Below are 9,705 nucleotides of genomic sequence, written 5' to 3' on the forward strand. Positions count from 1 at the left end.
TTGTACAAATTGGTTCATGGCCATCTTCACCACATGTACAACAAACTGGTTTATTTTTACAACTTGCAGAGCCATGGCCAAATTTCTGACAGCTAAAGCATCTCAAAGGGTTAGGGATATATTTATCCACTTGTACACTTAAATATCCAATCAGGAGTTTTCCAGGAAGATCATGGAGTTTGAATGTCAGGATATAAGTACCAGTTTTAATGATTTTATCATCTCTTTTTATGGTTATCCTCTTCACATGAGTCACTCCTTGATCTTTTAATTCTGTGACTATATCATCTTCTTCCATATCATGGAGATCCCTAGTGCGGATTACGCCTTTGCAACTGTTCAGATGGGGATGAGGGAGGGCCCGCACTGGGACTCCCCCTAAACTGTTGCAGTGTAGTAGATTGTCAGCATGGGATTTTTTTAGAGCATTCGATCAAAATTTGACCGGATCTTATTTTTTTAACATCCTTGACAGTCCCTGCTATTCCTGAGATTCCTTTCTGAATTGCAAAAGGGGATAACTTAGTGAGGGGCATGTCTGGCATCACAGATTCCAAAACTATAAATTTAGGCCAAGTATTGGATTTGGAGGGGTAAATCAAAGTCATTTCAGAAGCGTCATCCGAGTCTCGATCCATGAATCTTTTCTTATGGGGTTGATAAGTAGCCATATTTTGTATTGAAACATTCATCGTCTCTGCTCCTCACCCTCCTCGGAGCCCAACTAGGGGATGCACAGCGCTGCGGTTCTCCACCAGATATGCATCAAGGATACAGCGACGGTATACTCAAGTGAATTAAACAAAAAGGTTCATATCACCCGATTGACCCTCAGCCAGAGTCTCTGGAAAAATAAAAGCATGGTCCCAAAAATATTCCAGAGAACTTTGACCAGCCGATTGATTGGATCGGGCCCTTCCAACCTCCTGTCTAGGTGAAGTAGGAGCCAAAGCACTGTGTTGGATGTGTGGAAGTCGCAACAAGCCACATTCCTCAAGAACCAGGCATTCTTCCTCCACCGACACAGGTCGCGACTCACGGCAAACAAGTCGCCCCATTTGTCGCCTCTTACGAACAGCAAGGGGGTGCTGGGGACCTATTCTACCCCGGGTCCCCACGGGGGGGTCTTTGGGAGAAGACTGGACGAGTTGGTGCCCCCTTGTGGGCGTTGATATACTGCAGTGCCAGCTTCACTGCAGTCATTCCGACTTCTGGTTCATGCTCATGGACCCAGGTCTGCACCTCCAGAGAGAGGACATTCAACAGCTGCTCCAAGATGACCTTCTCCCCAATCTCCTCCTTGGTGTGTAGCTTTGGTTGCACCCAGCAGTGGTAGAGATGCTTCAACTGGTAGCAAGTCTCTAGAGGTGTTTCTCCTGTTTCTCATGCCCCTCCAAAATCACTGCCGATACATTTCTGGAGAAATGTCGAACTTCATTAATGGTGCCTCCTTGAGCTCCTGGAAGTCATCTGCCTGCTCTTCATCCATTGCTGAGTAGACTTCCAAGCTTTACCAGTCAGCAATGGAATCAGTCGAAAAGCCCATTCACTCTCTAGCCACTGGCAGGTATGTGCCAGATGTTCAAACCACACAAGGTAATTTTAAATATCCTCCCCTTGCTGGTATGGTGGTAACTTCAGTTCTTCTCATCATACTGGTTGGCTTGGCACCTGAGAGTATACTGGACCTGCTAGCAGGTCTGCTGGACCTGGCGGGTACACTGGCAGGTATATGAGGCCTGCTGGAAGATACGCTGGGCCTACATTGTGACATGCTGGATACGCTGGACCTGCAGGATGGTGTGATGGGCCTTCTAGACGGTGCACTGGAGCTACCGGGTGATGTGCTAGACCCTCTATGTAACAAGCTGGAACTTCTGGGTGGTTGTGGTCAAGACCTGAACTCTGCAAAGGCCTTAATGGTACCAGCTCTGATTGCTGGATACCTCCCTTGGGCTGGAATGGTGTTGCCAGAGGAAAGTCAAGTCCAGGGCTTTCCTCCACCAGAAGTCTGGATAACACCATCTGATGTGAGGGGGGTAATCTGCGCAAGGACACATGGCCATGAAAAACTTTCGCAGTTCCTCACGCATGGCTTCATCCCTCCTCACCTGTGCCTCTTGCCGGGCATCATCCCTCATCTTCTGCACCGTGAGGAAATCTCAAACCAGCTCAGTTAGTGATGTGGCTGAAACAGATGGCCGTGCCCAGGATGTTGCACCTTCCACTCCCTTTGCAGTCTTTGGTCTGGCTCCCCGTTTCCTGTAGTCCTGGGCGGCTGCTTCTGCTGGCTCCAGCTCTACTGAGGATTGATCCATCTCCCAGTCATCATCTTTCAGTGTAGCTGCCTTGGCTGATAATTTTTGGGCAGCAGCTCCTCTTTGGGTCAAATGAGTCACTTTTCTTTGGGCGGCCATCCCACTTCTGACACCATATGTCATGTAGGTTTTTAAATGTGACAATGATGGACAACAGCCAAAGATAGAAATTTTAATACAAGATGTTTTATTGGGTCCGGTTTCCCAAAGTGGCAGCAGAAATTTAACACAAAATAACTTAAGAATAAAATAAAAGTTCAAGTAATTATTACAAAAAAAACCCTTTGTCTACAAAACAGAATACTGTATTGAACTATGTTTGCACCACCTGATTAAATGCACATTACAGGACTACTACATAACAGTGTCCATGACTCAACTAATCCACCTCCCTTCAGAGGGCTAGATATAGTGTCCTGTCCCCACTGGAAGACAACAATTACTTTATGTTACCAACATTGCATAAACCATACATTTACATAATTTCAGATCTAAGTGCATGCCAATAATCTCTATAATTCATAAACAAAATGCCCAATTACAATAAATGCATACATTTTGTACAATACACATAATTAATGTTAATTGGGTGAAACCACTACAATCCATACATGAGCTGGGGCGCATGCCCGAGACTGGCACTACAAAGCCACCCCGGCCTCTGTAGTTCAGGTCCTTTGACCCAGGAACCTGGAAGCCCTGCAGTAAACGAACACAGTGAAGCAACGGGAAAATGCAGCTCTCGCATACCCAATCACAGATACGTGAAATAAATGACCTGAACTTAATATGCATGTGTGTGCTGTTATACAGTTAATGTAACTGTGCATAGTCAGAAAAGATGATAGATAAGCATAACCATTGCACATAAACACTACAAACAACCTGCGTGTGCACCCACAAAGTTATTTAGTTGCTGGCCAGCCGCAGCTTGTAGCTTCCAATGCTACTATGTGTCAGTATAGTGTAATGTGGTGCAGTGTAGTGTAATGCAGGGATAGACCTCAATCTGCAGAGCTCTGTGTCACAGAGAGCTTGCAACTGATATACAGCATGGGGTGTTCCTCATCATCCACCTCCTGGGACAAAATGGCCCCTAGCCCTCTGTTTGATGTGTCCGTCTGCAAAATAAAGGGGAGAGAGAAGTCAGGGGAGTGTAAGAGTGGCCCCCCGCACAGTGCAGCCTTTACCCTGGTGAAAGCTGGTTGCCACTGCTCCATCCACTGGACCAGATCTGGTGCTTCCTTTTTAGTAAGATCAGTCAGCAGGCTGGTGATGTCCAAATAATTAGGTATGAACCTACGATAGTAGCCAGCCAGCCCCAGGAACTGTCTCACCCCCTTTTTGGTCTTGGGCCTCGGGCAGGCTGCAACCACTGCTGTCTTGTCAATTTGGGGATGCACCTGCCCATGACCCAAGTGGAAACACAGATATTGTACTTCCAGCTGCCCAATTGCACACTTCTTCAGGTTGGCTGTGAGACCTGCCCACCTCAGCAACCTAAGGACAGCCCTAAGGTGTTCTATGTGCCGCGGCTAGTCTCTACTGTATATAATTATGTTGTCTAAGTAGGCTGTCACATAGGTGGCATGGGGGCAGAGGATCTTGTCCATGAGCTGCTGGAACATAGTGGGAGCCCCAAACAACCCAAAAGGAAGTGTGACAAACTGGTGTAATCCAAACTGTGTGGAAAAAGCTGTTTTCTCTTGGGATAGAGGAGTCAAGGGGATCTGCCAATATCCCTTCCTCAAATCCAGTGTCAAATAAAAGCGAGCCGTGCCTAACCAGTCAAGCAACTCATCAATACAAGGCATTGGGTACACATCGAATTTAGAAGCCACATTGACTTTTCTATAGTCCACACAGAACTGGACTGACCCATCAGCCTTGGGTACCAGGGCTGCTCCAGTCACTGTGTGACTCCTCAATTATGCCCATATCAAGCATGGCCTTTAGTTCGTCCCAAACCACCTTATTTTGTGTTCGGGTGAGTGGTATGGGTGGCTATGAACCACCACCCCTGGGGGCATTTCAATGTGGTGTTCTATGAGGTGGGTGCAGCTGGGAAGGAGCGAGAACACATCAGAAAATTCCTCCTGCAACTTGGCCACCTCTGGAAGTTGGGCCAGTGAGAGGTGGTCTCCACAAGGGACCAGAGCAGTTCAGGTTGTGGTTTTGGTTGTTTTTTATCTCTGGCCCCAGCTCCACCTTCTTTGGAACTGCCAATGCCACAGGGACCCCATCATTCCAACGATTTAATAGGTTAAGGTGGTATATTTGTAGAGCCCCGCCCCTATCCATTCGCCTCACCTCATAGTCAATGTCCCCGACTCGCCATATGACTTCAAAGGGCCCTTGCCACTTGGCAACTAATTTGGAACTCGACACGGGCAATAATACAAGTACTCTGTCTCCCGGAGTGAACTCTCTAAGGCAGGGGTGTCAAACCTGATCCATAAAGGGCCTTGTGGCTGCAGGTTTTCATTCCAGCCATGCAGCAGCACACCTGACTTGGCTCATTCAATCAACTGAACTGTCTTCACACAGTCAAATACTTGCAGCCACACCCACTCTTGATTAAAGGGTGGGTGTGTCAGTTGATTGAATAAGCCAAATCAGGGTACTGCTGCATGGCTGGAATGAAAACCTGCAGCCACACGGCCCTTTATGGATCAGGTTTGACACCCCTGCTCTAAGGCGCCTGCTCTGTCATACAGCTGGGCTTGATGTTCTTGTGCCTGCCACAAATTCTCCTAGGTTAAGTGTGTGAGGGTGTGGAGCTTTGCACGCAGCTCAAGAACATATTGAATTTCATTTTTACTAGGCGAAGGTCCCTCCTCCCAATTTTCCAGCAGCACATCAGCGATGCCATGTGGCTTTCACCCATATAATAATTCAAATAGGAAAAATCCCATGGAGGCTTGCAGGACCTCTCGTACTGCAAATAACAGGGGCTCTAGCCATCTGTCCCAAAAACTTCTAATTAGATTTTAAAGTCTTTGATTGTACCTCTCTACCAAACCATCCATTTGTGAGTGATAAACACTGGTGCGGATAGATTTAATTCCCAACAACCTATACAGCTTGCGCATTGTGTGTGACATAAACAAAGTGTATTGGTCTGTCAGGATTTCTTTTGGAATCCCAACCTGGGAGATAATATGGAAGAGCGCTTCCACAAGACTGCATGCTGAGATATTGCGGAGAGGCACCGCTTCTGGATATCACGTTACATAGTCCACCAGAATAAATAAAGCAATATCCTTCTGCTGACTGATGGCCCAATGAGATCCATACCAATTCTTTTGAAGTGGATCTCGATTAGAGGGAGAGGGCGCAAAGGAACTTTTGGAGTGGCCGTGGGATTTACTAATTGGCATTTGTGGCATGCTGCACACCACCGACGAACGTCCCCATGAATCTCTGGCCAACAGAACTGGGCCGTTATTCGGGCTAGGTGTTTTATCCTTTCGTAAGTGTCCAGCCATGGGATTAAAGTGAGCCGCATGGAATACAAGTTCCCTCCGGCTCTTTGGGATTAACAACTGGGTTATTTGTTCACCGGTTTGAGTGTCTTGTGTCACTCAATACAGTCTATCTTTACTAATTATTGCAGCTACCAGATCCAACTAACCAAATGTTCAGAAGCCGCGGTGGGCTAAGCAGGGGAAACAATTGTCTTATGCGCACTCAATAATCCAATGTACACATGATTACTCCTGTTTCTGTAGTTTATTGCTCTCCATTTCATTTAGACTCCAGTAGTCTTTCCAAGTACAGGGCAGAGCAAAAAAACATCCAAACGAACAGAAGTTTTAGGTGAGTCCATGCGATGTGCGGTACACAAAAGATAGCTCTCCCCGTGCTCACCCCACACCAAACTGAACTGAAGCACAGGTGTCAAGTAAGGCTAATTAAGGCTCCCAATTGCGCACCGCACACACCCAGCGCCACACCCATGTCCAAAAGTAACCAATAAAATGAAAACACAAACCAAATAAACCGATACCCATAAAGTTGACACCATAATGAAAAAATAATAATAAGAAGAAGAAAGTATTTATGGCTCCTACATTCTGGCCCCTAATTATGCTTTAGGCCATAATTACAAAACAACCAAATATGTAGGAGACAAAAAAGCACTAATAACCAATATTCAACCACTATTAGTTACTATTATTGGATCTAGAACTCCTGAGAATCATCTTTTAAATGCCTTTTTTCTTTAGGTTGTATTACTCTTTTATTTGTTATCCATATAGCTCATCAGTCCTCTGCTTCCTGAAGCAGACATATTTTAGTGATGGGTCTCTCCAAGAATCCAGTTTTTGATTTGACATGAACTCTGCAAACATGTCCTCTTCTGTCTTGATCCGCTTCCACAATTCTTCCAGTGAGCCATGAATTGCGTGGAGCAGTGTCATCCACAATGATAACAAGGTCTCCAGGGATGAAGTTCCGTTTGATGGCCTGCCACTTCTGCTGCTCCTGAAGTAGAGGTAAGTATTCTTTCACCCATTGCCTCCAGAACAAGTCGGACATGTACTGAACCTGTCTCCAACACCGACGGGCGTACACGTCTTCCTTCTGGAATACCCCTGGTGGTAATGACGGTTTGCATTTGAGCAGCAAGAGATGGTTGGGCATCAGTGCTTCCAGGTCATTCAAATCAGTTGAGGCTTTAGTAATGGGGCGGCTGTTGATGATGGCTTCAACCTCACAAAAGACTGTGTAGAGGCCCTCTTCATCAAGGCTCTGTGTTCGCAAGACAGAATTCAAGGCTTTCCTGACAGACCTTATCAGCCGCTCCCACACTCCACCATGATGAGACCCAGCAGGAGGATTGAATGTCCATTTCATGCCTTTCTGGAGGAGGTAGTCACTGATCTGGTCATGATTCCATCTCCCTATTGCCTCTCTCAGTTTGCGCTCGGCCCCAACGAAGTTCGTTCCATTATCTGACCATAGTTCCAGCACTTGGCCTTGCCTTGCCATGAAGCATCTGAGGGCATGGATAAAGGAATCTGTGCCCAAAGATGATAGCACCTCCAAGTGTACAGCTCTTATAGCCAGGCATGTAAAGATCACCCCATACTTCTTTATCATACTTCGGCCTCGTTTGATCTCAAAAGGTCCGAAGCAGTCCACCCCTACCCTGGTGAAAGGTGGCTCATCAAGAGAAACCCTGTCATGTGGAAGATCTGCCATGTACTGATTTGCTGGTGCTGCATTCAGCCGATGACAGACCACACACTTTGACAGAACCTTCCTTATGGCAACACAGGTGCCTGGAATCCAGTACTTCTGATGCAATTGTGACAGCATGTGGTTATGCCCACCATGACCTGTGACCTGATGCACATGATTGAGGATGAGAGTGGAAAGGTGGAGGTCCTTAGCCAGCATAGCTGGATGTTTTGCCTCATCTGGCATGGCTGCTCGATTAAGCCTACCACCAACTCTCAGTACACCATCTTCCAAGATGGGGTCAAGCTTGTAGAGGTGACTGCTTTTCTTCACCCTTTTCCCATTTTGCAGGCATGCCAGCTCGTCTGGAAACCTCTGCTGTTGGCAAAAGCTGATTAATTGCCTTCTCAGCCCCAACAAACTCCTCCATCGACAGGGGTCCTTTCTCCACAGCCTGCACCTTCACACTTTGCATCTCTTCCTGCAGCCTCCTTTCTAGCTGTCCTCCTGCACCAGACTGAGTGAGCTCTTCCATCAGCTCTTTCCTCCTTTGTTGACAGTACAACTTCCACTTCCTGAACCGAAGCAGCCAGCCGACAGCCCTCCTCAGCCGGGTCCAAGACGAGAAGTGTCCAATGAAGCGCATGACCGAGTCAGCCTGTTCTTCAGCCCGGACAGCGTTCACAGACACAACTGCCTTAACCTCAGGGTCTTCTGAGGAGAGCTTCCCAGAAAGTTCAGTGTTTGCTGGCCACCTAACTTCAGGTTCTATGAGAAAACTTGGTCCCAGCAACCAGACTTCAGGAATGTGCTCACCCTAGCTCCTCTAGAGGCCAGGTCTGCAGGATTGCTAGAGGTGTTCACGTACCTCCATTGAGATGATTCAGTTGTGGAGAGAATCTCTGCAACACGATTTGCCACGAAGGTTTTGAATCGTGAGGTTTTATTGTTAATGTATTTAAGTACTGATGTACTGTCACTCCAGAACACAGACTCTTGCAGAGGCATCCTTAACTTTTTTTCCACAGCTTATCCATTCTGCTTGCCACCACTACCACAGTAAGCTCCATCCGTGGGATGGTAACGGATTTTAACGGTGCCATGTGGGCCTTTCCCAATACAAAGGCACAGTGAGCCTGTCCATGGATGTTCTGCTGTAACAGATATGTCACCATTCCATATCCATCCTCACTCGCATCTGCAAAATGGTGAAGCTGGGTGGATGCGACTTCTCCAAAACCAGGAGGCTTAAAGCACCTGACAACCTTGAAATCATCCAGCTGTTTGAGCTCCTCCAACCACATAGTCCATTCTTGAGCAGTGGCGGCTGGCAGAGGGTCATCCCAGCCCAGCTGACATCTACACAGGTTCTGCAGGATTCTTTTAGCAACAAGTACGACTGGAGACAGGAATCCCAAGGGATCGTAAATAGAACTAATGACAGATAAGATGCCTCTCCTTGTCAGGGGCCTGTCCCGTAGCATTATCTTGAACCCAAAAGAGTCTGATTGAACGCACCATTGAACTCCCAGGGCTCTTTCCTTTGGTAAGTTTTCACTGTCCAAGTCCAGATCTTTAACTTCAAGAGATCTGTCTTCTTGAGGTATAGCAGCAAGCACCTTGCGACTGTTGCTGATCCACTTAGTGAGCTGAAATCCTCCTTTATTACAGAGTGCGCACAGCTCCTGATAGAGGGTTAGAGCCTCTTCTTCAGTGCCAACTGATGCCAAATAGTCGTCAACATAAAAATTGTTAAGGACAGTGTCCACAGTCGTTTGACTGAAGAGGTCTTGATTATCTTCAGCACACTTTGAGGGCAAAAGATGCACAGCTAGGAGACAATGTGGCTCCAAACAGATGGACGACCATTCTATGTTCCACCAGATCTTGATCATGTTCTCCATCTGGCCACCATAGAAAATGTAACAGATCAGAGTTTGTTCTTGGTACTCTGACCTGATGAAACATAGCTGTGATATCTGCCATGAGAACAATTAGCTCCTTTCAGAACCTGCTGATAACACCGACTAATGAGCTGGTGAGATCTGGGCCTTGAAGAAGTTGGGCGTTTAAAGATGTGCCCTGGAAAGTTGTTGCACAATCAAAAACGACTCTCAGCTTCTTTTTAGGGTGGTACACCCCATGGTGTGGGAGGTACCACACCCTTCCATCACTACAGCCTAGATCCTCTGGGGGCACT

The 9,705-nt window shown here is 46.9% G+C and overlaps 1 pseudogene; it reads right to left on the bottom strand.

Annotated features, from left to right (window-relative positions):
* Positions 1-8,515: 8,515 nt before the first annotated feature.
* Positions 8,516-9,491, bottom strand: LOC132900283 (uncharacterized; annotated as a pseudogene).
* Between the last annotated feature and the right edge of the window lie 214 nt (positions 9,492-9,705).

Source organism: Neoarius graeffei, chromosome 16, assembly GCF_027579695.1.
Source record: "Neoarius graeffei isolate fNeoGra1 chromosome 16, fNeoGra1.pri, whole genome shotgun sequence".
Classification (NCBI taxonomy): Eukaryota; Metazoa; Chordata; class Actinopteri; order Siluriformes; family Ariidae; genus Neoarius; species Neoarius graeffei.